The sequence below is a fragment of the Dermacentor variabilis genome, chromosome 2 (assembly GCF_050947875.1).
Source record: "Dermacentor variabilis isolate Ectoservices chromosome 2, ASM5094787v1, whole genome shotgun sequence".
In the NCBI taxonomy this organism is placed as follows: domain Eukaryota; kingdom Metazoa; phylum Arthropoda; class Arachnida; order Ixodida; family Ixodidae; genus Dermacentor; species Dermacentor variabilis.
The window spans coordinates 239,311,436-239,325,953 of NC_134569.1; the positions used below are offsets into that span (position 1 = coordinate 239,311,436).

The window sequence follows — 14,518 nt, forward strand, 5'->3', positions numbered from 1 at the left end:
ATCCCTGCCGTCAGGCGGCATTACCAGCGGAACACGCGTGCCATCTCTCGTACCACTGCGTAACTAATGACCACCGGCTTGGCAAGCGCTACGATGGGAAAGCGGATTCCGTCCACACATTCCCCCAGCCCTAAGTCGTTACATACCTCGGCGAGAACACGCTACACGATCTAACATCAACGTGTACTTTACTAACAAGAATTAAGCAGCACCTGCGTCTGTGGCAGCGCCGAGGTAATAGCCGGCCACCACGCACACCGATCCAGGCCGCGTGCACCCAATCTTGTCCCTCACACGCACACCGTTGGTGGCGCTGGCCCACACCGCAGGCGTCCTTTGCTCGCAAAAGTGCAGGCTGGATGACACGAGTCCAGGCCGGCATTGCGAAATGGCGACGTTATAGTCGGCATCAGCAAGCGTTGCTCGCACCGACGCACTCTCCGCCCCGAGAGCCGCTGCAGGCGCTGGTCATTGCTGGCTCTTTTCGTAGCCGCCGAGAGTTGCGAGCCGGACGCAGGCGGCCGTTGCAGTCGGCGGGAGCAGCCATAGTGACCTCCCCTGCCTGAGTGGCTGGGTCGAAGTTCAACGTGGCAGGTGGCATCCCAGACAATGTGGAGATGACAACAAATCAGGGGTGACTCCACTCAAGCTGAGTACACTCTAGCGCTCTAGACAACACACTGAAGGGACTTACGGTCTACAGTCGCATCGTCCACGTGGTAGGATGTTTAATTCAGCTAGCAAAATATAAGGCGACAACTCACATGTTGAGTTCACGTGAACTAATCTCACTTTCCTTAGTCAAACAAACCATTTCAATTCGTGCGAGGATAGCTAGAATGAGGGAAGTGTGACACCTCGACGTCACGGTCCACCAGCTTGTTCCTCTCCACATGTGACAGGCCACTCCGGAAACTTTAGGGCTGGCAAGTCGCTACTCTTAATATAACTGGCATCTAAACAAACACCCGGAATCGGGACAAAACAGCCAGCTGCGAGTAGACGTCGGCTCCGAGAGATCGTCCTATACCCCGCTCGCTGCACGAAACCGCTGAGCGAACGACGGCCACTGTACAAGGCGGTGTCGAAGCGCCAGGTGCCAGACCGAAATACCATACCCCTGTATAGCGGCATCCGTGGCCCGCGTGCTCCCGGCTCCCAGAGCCGCGACTGCCAGAGTCGATAAAATATATATTGTGACGCTCTTAGGTGCACAGTGGGTTCACGAATGTGACGCTCTTAGGTGCATAGTGGGTTCACGCCTCAACAAACAGTATGCGGGGGCACCGAAGAGTGGTGAACGAAGAAGACGACGTGTGGCTGGCTGGCTGAATCTCGACAGGCGCTCAGCTGATCAAGGTCATCGCTTCTCACTCTTTCCGGCTTCAAAGTAACTCCTTTTGTGGGCGTAACAGAGTGGTGGAGGTTCTGGGTACGACAGAACGTACCACGGAGTCACAACATCCAGAACTTCGCCGGAGCCGTCGTCGTGCCGGTCTCTTGCCAACGACCTTCCCTATGGCTCAGGACGGAGGTGGACAAATGCCAGCTCTAGTTTCACCTTCTCAAAGGTCAGCGCCAGTTGGACTTTTGCGGCACTACATGGAACCACGCTCGTTCGCGGGAAAAGTGGGCGAGGACGTCGACGAGAGGCTGATGCACTACGCAAGGGTGAGCCGCTACAACCGTTGGGATTCTGTCACTCAGCTTGAATATGTTGCGCTCTTTCTGAGTGAGACAGCGCTGATGTGGTATGAAAACCACGAAGACTCCCTAACAACGTGGGAGCACTTTGTCGAGGAAATTAAGAAGTGTTTTGGCGACACCCATGCCAAACAGAAACGCGCCGAGAGAACACTTGCTCAAAGAGCTCAAGCTCCTGGAGAAACATGCACTATATACATAGAGGAAATCCTCAAGCTGTGCAAAATCGTAAATCCGCAGATGTCCGAGGAAGACCGCGTCGGACATCTCCTCAAAGGAATTGCAGAAGATGTGTACAATTTCCTCATAAGTCGGGAACACGTTGATTCCGTCTCAGATGTCGTGCGTCATTGCCGTACGTTTGAGACGTTGAAAACACGTCGCATTGTGCCAAAGTTTGGACGCCTGGCGAATGTGACAACCATTGCCAGCGTCGATGAGAGCCCGTCTGCCGATCTTTCGTCTACTATACGGCAGATCGTGCGTGAAGAACTGCTGCGGCACCAGGAACTTGCGCGCGACGTCATACGACAACCTGACGCTTATTACCCGCAACACATGGCGCCTGCCGCACCCTGCGCTTCCTGGCAACCGGCGGTATGTGTCACAGACGTCAACCACAGAGGTGCTCCATGGCCACGTGAGGACACGTTTACGCCCGAACACCGACCTGCAGAACACCCTCGCCCCATCAGGTTTGCACGCAGACCGACCGTTCCTCCTGTGCAGCAGGCTCAGCCGCTTCGCTCTGCTACACGACCCCCCACGGCTGAGCGCTTCGAAGGGCAGTTCATCGATCGTCGTTTACCTGTGTGTTATAGCTGTGGCGACTTGGGTCACATTGCCAGGTACTGCAATCGCCGCCAACCACCGAGGTTCGACCGATCGACGATGTCTAGGCGGTACCGCGCTCCTCTGGGCGAAACATATTCACCCTCGCACACATATTTAGGAAGCTTGCCTCACCAGCACCCGGAGCCGCTGCGGCACCGTTCTCCAGCATCCGATCGCAGCTTGACACCACCACCCGCTCCTCGTGTAAGCCGATCGCCCTCTCCGCGGCGTCGATACCCGTCGCCACCTCCGGAAAACTAGCCAGCGTGGCCGTTGGAGGTGAGGTCGCTGGACAATCTTCGATGTCGACAGAGATACCTCCAACCATTTGGATGTTTAAGAATAAGGTGTTTGTATTAATTGACGGGGTTTCATCTATGGCCTTAGTGGACACGGGAGCAACCGTTTCAGTGATGAGTCTGGCGTTTAAAAGCCTTCTAGGACGAAAGGTGATGTTTCGCTGGGACCGTGCCGATACGTTTCGCGGAGCGAGTGGGGAGTTGTTGTATCCTGTGGGCGTGTGTAATGTAGACGTAACCTTGGGTGGTCAAATATTTAACGCGGAGTTCGCTGTTCTACCTCATTCTACGCATGACGTAATCCTGGGAATTGATTTTTTGAAACTGTGTGGTGCCACCGTCGACTGCAAAACGGGTGAAATCAGTGTAGGTACGAGCTTTTCTGCTGCGTTTATGGAAGGCCCACCGTGTCGTGAAAGTGTGCTTTGTGTATCCCGGGATACCGTTGTGCCTCCGTTATCCGCAACGTGTGTTTCAGTCGCCTGTTTCCCCGCCACCGACGGAACGTTTGACGCTACCGTGGAGCCCGTTCACCTGAGTTGCATCAAGAGGAATGTACTGATACCGTATTGCACGCTGTCAGTTGTTCAGGGACGCACCAACTTATGGGCCGTAAACTGTTCGAGTGAACCTGCAATACTACCACAGGGTCTGAAACTTGCCGCCTACCATGAAGATCACGTGCTATCGCTCGCCATTCTTACAGAGGCCCTTCATTCTGCGGATGAGGGCCATTTCGCTAATGTCTGCCCTGCGGCGCACTCCTCATTTCTGACTATGGTAAACAAGTCGCTCAGCACTAAGCAGCGTCACGAAGTGGCGAATATTCTGCTAAAACATGCCCGACTGTTTGACTTCTTCCAGCAAGAGGGACCACCATTGTTTACTCCTTCTCGTATACACCATCGCATAGATACGGGATCTGCCGAACCGCTGCGACAGAAACCATACAGAGTCTTACCATCGGAACGCAAGGTGATCAATGACCAAGTCCACGAAATGCTAAATAAGAATGTAATCCAAGAATCCTGTAGTCCGTGGGCAGCGCCAGTGATCCTGGTTAGAAAGAAAGATGGTACATGGCGATTTTGTGTCGACTACCGCCGCCTCAACACCATCACTAAAAAGGACGTATATCCTCTTCCGCGTATTGATGATGCTATCGACTGCCTCTCATCAGCGTCTTACTTTTCGTCTGTTGACTTGAGGTCGGGGTACTGGCAGATTCCTATGCACGAGGCAGACAAGGAGAAAACGGCATTTGTAACACCAGATGGACTTTTTGAATTTAATGTGATGCCGTTCGGGCTCTGTAATGCGCCGGCAACTTTCGAGCGCTTCATGGACAACATCCTGCGTAGTTTGAAGTGGGAAGTATGCATGTGCTATCTAGATGATGTAGTGATTTTCGGGCGCACGTTCAGTGAGCACAACGCACGTCTCAATCTTGTGCTAGACTGCTTGGACAAAGCGGGTTTGGTCCTCAACTCGAAGAAGTGCCATTTTGGAGAGCGCCAAACGCTCGTTCTGGGACACCTAGTGGATAAGGACGGGATACGACCTGATCCAGCGAAGACTGCTACGGTGGAAGCCTTCAAGCAACCTCGCCATTTAAAAGAGCTACGCAGTTTCCTAGGGCTTTGCTCGTACTTCCGCCGGTTTATTCGTGGATTTGCCAACATCGCGTATCCGCTGACATGCCTCCTCCAGAAGGGCGTTCCCTTTGAATGGACTCCTGAATGTGAAGCTAGTTTTCGTGAGCTGAAGTCTCGTCTGACGTCTCATCCCATTCTCCGACACTTCGACCATGCGGCTCCCACAGAAGTTCATACGGACGCTAGCGGTATTGGCATCGGCGCTGTCCTTATTCAACGCGTCGACACCAAAGAACACGTCGTCGCCTATGCGAGTCGTTCTTTAAGTAAGTCCGAGCGTAACTACACCGTTACAGAGCAAGAATGTCTTGCAGTTATTTTCGCAGTACAGCGCTTCCGGTCGTACCTGTACGGGCGCCCCTTCACTGTGGTGACAGACCTTCATTCTCTCTGCTGGCTGGTTAATCTCCGTGATCCGTCGGGCCGGCTTGCGCGTTGGACACTCCGTTTACAGGAATATAACTTTACCGTTTCTTATAAAAGCGGTCGCCGACACGCCGACGCTGACTGCCTCTCGCGCATGCCGCTTCCAACGACGGACTGCGACGCGGACAACTTCGACTGCTATATCGCATCACTGGAGCCGGGATTTCCTGATATAAATACCTTCAAGGTCGAGCAACAAAAAGACAGAACTTTAGAACCACTGCTCATTACTGCAAGGCAATCAGCACGATCCACTCGTTTCTGTGTTCGTGATGGGGTTCTTTACAAAAAGAACTATTCGACTACAGGCCCACGGTATCTTCTGGTGGTCCCGGAGAGACTCCGTGTCTCCGTCTTGCGCGCTATGCATGACGATCCAACATCTGGACATTTGGGTTCTGCGCGAACTCTCTACCGCCTTCAAGAAAGGTTCTACTGGCCTAAAATGCGCCAGACGACCGCCCAGTATGTGTTCAGCTGCAGCGAGTGTCAACGTTATAAGCGTCCGACGAGTGCTCCTCCTGGTCAACTCCATCCAGTGCCACCCCCCAGCACTCCCTTTGAGCAAGTTGGCATCGACCTCCTCGGTCCTTTCCCGCGTTCATCCGATGGGAATCGCTGGATTATCGTGTGTGCCGATCACTTGACAGGCTACTGTGAGACAGCTGCAATACCATCGGCTACTGCAACCGAAGTGTGTATTTTTCTGCTGCGTTTTGTCATTCTCCGACATGGACCTCCCAGAGTCATCATCAGCGATCGTGGGCGGCAGTTCACTGCAGACGTGGTCGAAGAGATGCTTCGTCTATGTGCTTCAAGGTTTCGCCATTCCACCCCGTATCATCCCCAAACAAATGGCCTTACGGAACGCACGAACAGAACTCTTACTAACATGCTGTCCATGTATGTCGAGTCAGATCATAAGAACTGGGACAGCGTGCTACCTTTCATTACGTACGCATTTAATACCTCAAAGCATGAAGTTACGGGCTACAGTCTCTTCTTTCTTCTTTACGCTCGTCCGCCTCGTTATACACTAGACACTATCTTCCCGTTTTCCAGCCACGATAATCTGTGTATATCAGAGGCAGTCTGTCTTGCTGAAGAAGCCCGACGACTTGCTTCTTTACGCACTCTTGTTGCACAAGACCGCTCGAAGGCACGCTGCGACCGCCGACGCCGACACGTGATATATGACCCTGGTGATTTAGTGTTGCTCTGGAAACCAACCAGGAAACGTGGACTATGTGAAAAACTGCTGGCCCACTATGTTGGACCCTATGTTATTACGGAGCGCATCAGCGAATTAACCTACCGCATAGCACGTCTCACATCAAATGGCCGACGGTCAGCAAAGACTGAACTTTCGCATGTCGCCCGTTTAAAGCCCTTTATTTCTCGACAGCCTGTTTGACTTGCCCGGCGGGCTTCGTCTGCGCGGAGGGAAATGTGACGCTCTTAGGTGCATAGTGGGTTCACGAATGTGACGCTCTTAGGTGCATAGTGGGTTCACGCCTCAACAAACAGTATGGGGGGGCACCGAAGAGTGGTGAACGAAGAAGACGACGTGTGGCTGGCTGGCTGAATCTCGACAGGCGCTCAGCTGATCAAGGTCATCGCTTCTCACTCTTCCCGGCTTCAAAGTAACGCCTTTTGTGGGCGTAACAATATACATAGAAGCTATTTTTACACAATAAAAACTCGGAAGCTCCCGCGAGGCTTCCGTACTCACTCACTTCAGGGTTGCGGAAGCTCCGCAGGCACTAGGCCTTGGTCTCTCAGGATGCGGACCATGTGGCTCTCATACAGAGGAATTCATTCGAAAATGCTATGTAAAAGGCTTAGCATGTCGGCATGTTCAGACAAGCCACCGCAACCATCGTCACGCTCTCAAAGCACGCTGCTGACGCTAACGATAAAACTCCAAGTTAGACTTACCCTCGGTTCAGACAAGGGTGGACTCGAATCATCACCTCCTCTATTTTTTCAATGCCAGTGCAATCGCTCGCTCCCCAATGGGAGCAGCCGTTGGTGCGCCTCAGTTGCGTGAGTTGCCGCGATGCGACGCTACCCAGATGGTAGGCTAGTTACTGCATATTGACATGTGTACTCGTTTATCTTTATCAGGTGATCACGTTTCACCGCCTAACAAATGTTATCGCACAGCGCAGGACGCGCCTGCATGTATCTGAAGTTTCTCGAATGTTATCGATGGTTCTATCCGCTGTCTGTTGTCATCGAACCTTGTGTTCTCTGATTTCATGTATGCGCGACGCGAATTGTGTAGACCTTTCCGGAAGACACGCGGGCACTAGCGATTACTCTGGAACCTTCGATGACTCATGTGTAAAAGCCGACGCGCTTACCCGCTGCTTAGATTTTCGACGATCGCCGACTGTGTTTGGCGCTCTCACCGTTCCTTTAATGTAGCCTGTTTTTGAGGGTCACAGGTTCGCCCAATAAAACACTACTTTCGCCATTCACAGTTTTGCTGATTTCTTCACTGTGACTACCATGTGATATCTGATGGAGGTGCTAGTTGGTACATGTACCGGACGTCCCGACAAGCCGTGCTCCAAACCCGGACCGCAAAGACAACACCAACATGGTCCCGCAATATCGAGCAAGCCGCCGACGGCAACCGCTGCCCCCGGAGCACGGACTTCTACCTGAGAAGACCAAGAAGATCGTGGTCAAGACAACCGCATGGCAGCCCCAGCGTCCCCCTTTCTGCCTGCAACAACCTAAGGACCCACTATCTTTCCATGACTCATCGACTGAAGACCCAGAATCATAGCTAGAGACCTACGAACGAATCGCGTCTTTCAACAACTGGGATTGCGGAGACAAGCTTCGGCATGTATACTTCGCCTTGGAAGACACCGCCAGAACGTGGTTCGAGAACCGAGAGTCGAGCTTGACAACGTGGGACCAATTCCGTAGCCGCTTCCTGCGGACTTTTACGAGCATGGTGTGCAAGCTCCAAAATTACGCTAGAAGCCCAAGTACAATTACCCAACGAGACCATAGCCATCTTGACCGAGGAGATGACGCGCCTGTTCCGCCACGCCGACTCGGCTATGCCTGAGGAGAAGAAAATTAGTTTCCTCATGCGCGGGGTAAAACAGGAGCTCTTCGCCGGATTGATACGCAGCCCACACTGCTGCTGAATTTGCTTCCGAAGCAACAATCATTGAGAAGACGCTCGATATGCGGATAAGGCAGCATAACCGCCGAAACTACACCGATGTTCAATTACTCGGCAGTGAAGACATGCGAGAGACCATCAGAGCGCTCGATCGCGAGAAACTGCAGCTGTTCCCTAGGTCGCAGCCTCAAGTGGCCTCAACCGCTGACATCGTCAAAGAGGAGGTTCAGCGATCACTTGGGGTTACTAAAGTGCAACCGTCATCGCCACAGCCCCAGCCGGAAATGATGACCTACGCCGCTGTCGCCCACCGTCAAGGTGCCCCTCCGCGATTGGGGCAGGGCCCTCTAACAACGGAATTCTGTCGTCCAACGCCGCCGCCGCCAGCACGCCCACCCGTCGCCCAGCGCAGCTACGCGAGGAAGACGGACATTTGGCGAGCGTCCGACCCCCGCCTGCTCTGCTATGACTTCGGAGAAGCCGGCCATGTGTACCACCGATGCCCGTACTGCGATTTGGGACTCCGAGGGTTTGCCGTCAACGCGCCGCGTCCACAGCTTGGGGAGCGCCCACGTGACGACCATCCCGTTCACCCTCTACAGGCCGCTACTTGTCGCCGTAACGCCGACCATACACTGTCCCAGCCCGGGATTGGTTTGCGAAACCATATCATGAAAACAAAAAGCAGCAACCGATGGATGTACGGTTGCTGTTTGTCGAACTGACGAATATCCTCCACCGCAGACGAAGACGCCGAAAATCCTGTCTCGACATATCAAGAAGACGCCGCCATCCGACGAAGTGTGGAAGCAAAGCATACGCCGACGAAAGAAGACCTGACGACGCCACGTACCAGCCACAGGTCAACTGGACGCAGCCGTAATCGGACGCCAAGACCTAACTGCAACGAATGACAAAGAACCATATCGAGCTCAACGTGCTTCTCGACGGCCACGCATGCACCGCCAGGAGCCGATTACCCCAGTCATGAGTGGACACATCGCCGCCCAGTCGAAGAAGCTTAAGGCACCCTGAAACGATTTTCACGATTTTCTACAAACGTACTGAGTCGCTAGAGTAGGTCCTTCTGATCATTAATCGATGCATCTAAGTGCTCCGCGTAAAACGTGTAATTTATTATAAGGTTTTACAAATGCACATAGCTGCCGATCGCAGCACACTACTCGGCGAAATTTTAAGCCGTCCCTACCCATATGACCTAAATTACCCAATAGACTTCAGTGGGGCGAGCTATCCGATTGGCTGCCCAGGGCGCGTCATCGATATTTTTTCCAACTTTATGGTAAACAAACCATGTTCGTAATAGTCGGAATGTTAGTTATTTGTTTTTATGAAAAGAAAGTAACATAAAGAGAATGCACACGAATAATTTTTCAGTACACTTAAGCACTTCCGGCACACAGCAAGTGTCGTCTGCTTGTGTTACAACGTGCTCCGTCTTTGACGAGAGCTCCGCCGTCCGTGTTGGTCTGCCTTTTTTCGTGAGCACGATGAATCACCAAAGTTGCGTTGTGGGCCGCAGACGTAGCAATTGGAAATATGTCAAGTTGCGACATCGTGTCCCTCTGCAAGACAGCAGACGACCGGAGTGGCTACAGCGCATCGGACTGTCGGTATCCGATAAGCGCCAGGATTTGCACGTTTGCGGGGCTAAGGCCCACAATAGTTTTATACAGCTGTAGTTTTACTGACGAAGGTGCTTTGAAAAAAATTGCGTCATAAATATCCCAGCATGCGGTTTACATTGTGGATGCCGAGGACACACGACCTAGTAGGATACCGTCAAGTAAATAAGTGCTGCTAACAGTGTGGCCCCGTCGAGATATTCGCGTGCTTCTAGACCTCCTGATGTGGAGCCACATCATCCACCTATTGCATCACGAGGATGAGTTGTTATGGGGACAAGTTATAAGCGACCTCCAGCGCTAGGCGCGCGCGATGACACCGCACATGCAGCCATCAGCCATCTCGGCTCGCCGAATCTTTGTACCCATGGGATGTTATTTTCAGGATAGGCTATAGGTGGCGCGCGGCCAGGATAGGGGTGGGGAGGCGCACTCGCCGACCTTCGATTTTTGCGCATTGTTACTAGATTCCCGATGTAGCGATGCCTTAGAGGTTGAGCATACGCCTCGCATGCAAAAGGAGCGTGGTTCAAATCCCGGTGCCGCGAAATTTTCCGCCAGATTAAAAAAAATGCACGTGTTGCTAAAATTGTATAAACAGGCTTGGAGTACGGCCTGGCCCCGTTGAACAGAACCGGTAAAGCACTCCTTCAACAGAGCAGGATTGGCCACCTTGGTGCAGTACTTGGCTACAATCTCCTATATGAAAACAACAATCAAGCCCCTGCTCTCAGTCTGCAGCATCTACGAAGCAACTGACCACGGCGGCGGTCAGAACTGTGACGCAGCAGAAGGTGCTAAGAATCTCTGGATCCGGACAGGCCGCCATTGGAATCTGAACCTAGCAACGTTGAAAGCAAGATATTATCCAGTGAGGCCAGTCTAGCAGTGCTAGTGGAGGAATTAGCGGGCATTAAATGTGATATAATAAGGCTAAGTGATGTTAGGAGGACAAATGAAGCATATACGGTGCTAAAAAGCGGGCACGTCCTGTGCTACCGTGGCTTAGAGGGAGACGAGAACTAGGAGTCGGATTCTAGATTAATAAGGATATTATAGACCGATCAGCTTACTGTCCGTTGCCTACAAACTAGTTACTAAGGTAATCGCAAATAGAATCAGGAACACCTTAGACTTCTGTCAAGCAAAGGACCAGGCAGGATTCCGTAAAGGCTACTCAACAATAGATCATATTCACACTATCAATCAGGTGATAGAGAAATGTGCGGAATATAACCAACCCCTATATATAGCTTTCATTGATTACAAGAAAGCGTTTGATTCTGTCGAAACCTCAGCAGTCATGGAGGCATTACGGAATCAGGGTGTAGACGAGCCGTATGTAAAAATACTGAAAGATATCTATAGCGCCTCCACAGCCACCGTAGTCCTCCATAAAGCAAGCAACAAAATCCCAATAAAGAAAGGCGTCAGGCAGGGAGATACGATTTCTCCAATGCTATTCACAGCGTGTTTACAGGAGGTATTCAGAGACCTGGATTGGGAAGAATTGGGGATAAATGTTAATGGAGAATAACTTAGTAACTTGCGATTCGCTGATGATATCGCCTTGCTTAGTAACTCAGGGGACCAATTGCAATGCATGCTCACTGACCTGGAGAGGCAAAGCAGAAGAGTGGGTCTTAAAATTAATCTGCAGAAAACTAAAGCAATGTTTAACAGTCTCGGAAGAGAGCAGCAATTTACAATAGGGAGCGAGGCACTGGAAGTCGTAAGGGAGTACATCTACTTAGGGCAGGTAGTGACGGCGGATCCGGATCATGAGATGGAAATATTCAGACGAATAAGAATGGGCTGGGGTGCGTTTGGCAGGCATTCTCAGATCATGAACAGCAGGTTGCGATTATCCCTCAAGAGAAAAGTATATAATAGCTGTGTCTTACCAGTACTCACCTACGGGGCAGAAACCTGGAGGCTTACGAAAAGGGTTCTACTCAAATTGAGGACGACGCAACGAGCTATGGAAAGAATAATGATAGGTGTAACTTTAAGGGATGGGGGCATGGGCAGGACATGTAATGAGGAGGGAAGATAACCGATGGTCATTAAGGGTTACGGACTGGATCACAAGGGAAGGGAAGCGTAGCAGGGGGCGGCAGAATGTTAGGTGGGCGGATGAGATTAAGAAGTTTGCAGGGACGGCATGGCCACAATTAGTACATGACCGGGGTTGTTGGAGAAGTATGGGAGAGGCCTTTGCCCTGCAGTGGGCGTAACCAGGCTGATGATGATGATGATGATGCGGCTAACATACAGGAATTCTATAGCATGAACGAGATGGTGGCAGGTCTTCTTGTGAAACTTAATAAGAGGTACAAATTGAAGGTGGTACCGGTCTACGCGCCTACATCCAGTCATGATGGCCAAGAAGTCGAAAGCTTTTTGAAGACGTGAAATCAGCGATGGGTAAAGTCAAAACAAAATACACTATACTGATGGGCGACCTCAATGGCACGGCAGACAAGAAGCAGGCTGAAGACAAGTCAGTGGGGGAATAGGGCATAGCTTATAGGAATAGCAGGGGAGAGTTATTAGTAGAGTTTGCAGAACGGAATAATATGCGGATAATGAATACCTTCTTCCTCAAGCGGGATAACCGTAAGTGGACGTGTAGGAGCCCGAATGGCGAGACTAGAAATGAAATTCACACTGTGCGCTAACCCTGCCATCATAGAAGATGTGGATGTGCTCGGCAAGGTGCGCTGCAGTGACCATAGGATGGTAAGATCTCTCGAATTAGCCTAGACATGAGGAAGGAACGGAAAAAAACTGGTACATAAGAAGCCGTTCAATCAGTTAGCGGTAAGAGGGAAAATGGAGGAATTTCGGATCAAGCTACAGAACAGGTATTCGGCTTTAAATCAGGAAGAGAACATTAGTGTTGAAGCACGGAACGACAATCTTATGGGCATCATTAAGGAGTGTGCAATAGAAGTCGGTGGTAACTTCGTTAGGCATGATACCGGTAAGCTATCGCAGGAGACTAAAGATCTGATTAAGAAAGGTCAATGTGTGAAAGTCTCTAACCCTACAGATAGAATAGAACTGGCAGAACTTCCGAAGTTAATCAACACGCGTAAGATAGCGCTCATAAGGAAGTATAATACAGATAGAATTGAGCATGCTTTCAGGAACGGAGGAAGCCTAAAAGCAGTGAAGAAACTAGGAATAGGCAAGCATCAGATGTATGCGTTAAGAGACAAAGCCGGCAATATCGTTACTAATATGTTAAGAAGTTCGCAGGGACAAGATGGCCACAATTAGCACATGACCAGGGTAGTTGGATAACTATGGGAGAGGCCTTTGCCCTGCAGTGGGCGTAGCCAGGCTGATGATGATTGTGATGATGACTAGTTTCCCAAAATGTACGCACTCGCCCAGTTCTTGGTTCTTCGGAAGCAATCACAGGTTGACAAAAGATTCGTTGAATGCATTTGACGACCAGAGAACAAGCTCGAATTATACTACTGGTATATTGCTTTATCATATCGGTGAATAATTAAAAGCCGCTGTGATGCATGCGCATGTTGAGTGCCTGCGCACATTTCGTACTTTTGTCCGGCGTCAGCCTGGTCCTAAACCGCTCAATGCAGAATTAGGCGCTTTATTCTCCCAGCCCCTTTGGATATCGTATATACGCGCATCTTCCGAATTTTGGGGTTTTACGTTCCAAATGCACGATATGATTATAAGGCTCGCCGTAGTGAGGAACTCCGGTTTAGTTTTGACCACCGCAGGACGCAGGAGTTCTTGCATTTCGCCCCATCTAATTGCGGCCGCGGCCTCCAAGATTCCATCCCGCGACCTCGTGCTTTGCAGCGGAATACCATAGCCGCTTGGCCACCGCGGCGGGAAACCACTTGATGTTGTTGAAGCTGTTGCATCCTTTCTTTTTGTGTTATGACACGTGTACAGCCGCGGGTGTAAGCCACATGTTTTCTAGAAATTGCTGTACTAGATTGGGAACACGATCAAGACACGCGGGAAATATTGGATGCTTTCTATATATATATATATATATATGTATATACATACACACACACACATATATATATATATATATATATATATATATATATATATATATATATATATGTGTCGACAGTTGGGTAAGTCGGCCCTCGGTGGCCTCACATGATAAGAAACCTGTCTTCCCGTTATTTAGAATTTTCTGCCTCATGCTTGCTATGTTTCTTTGGTTTTGTTTTGCCGTACATGTCTTTTCCAATGTTGTTGCTATTTTCTTGGACCTGACGATGGTACCACCTGCCTGAAATATCGTGTCGGATAAACCTGTCACCATCTATGCTCCTATAATAGCATTCTCTGACCAAGAATATTCAGTGGCAGATCATTGGTAGTCAGTGCATGTGCTTCTTTGTTCCAACCAGACATGCATTTCTTTCCCGCACTTCGATGGCTTTCTATGTATTTCAGCCCTCATTACGATATTCTTTAGCACTGATATGTATAAATGAGTTAATTAGAGTTGTTCTTGAGAGCGCCGTTCGACGAAGCGAATTTTGCCTTTTTTCGCCGTGGGCACCTCTGTACATTTCGTTTTGTTGAATGAATCAACGAGGTATTCCAGTTTACTTTGTTTCGGCCGCTCCCCCGAGTCGGTGCTCTCTCGCAGTTCCGCCCGAAAGGCGAAGCACCGATTGCGATAGCAAATTAGTGGATAGCTGTACGAAGTACGGGTAGTAGCTTTATCGGCCGTAAAAACTTGTAAATATTCGCTTACTAAGTAAATTAAAAATTATAGAATATGTAAGAGTCACTCAA

The 14,518-nt window shown here is 50.5% G+C and overlaps 1 protein-coding gene across 1 annotated transcript in view; it reads right to left on the reverse strand.

Moving 5' to 3' along the window:
- Positions 1-14,518, reverse strand: part of LOC142570731 (serine/threonine-protein kinase haspin-like) — a 141,936-nt gene that overhangs the window by 113,874 nt on the left and 13,544 nt on the right. The window lies entirely within an intron of this gene.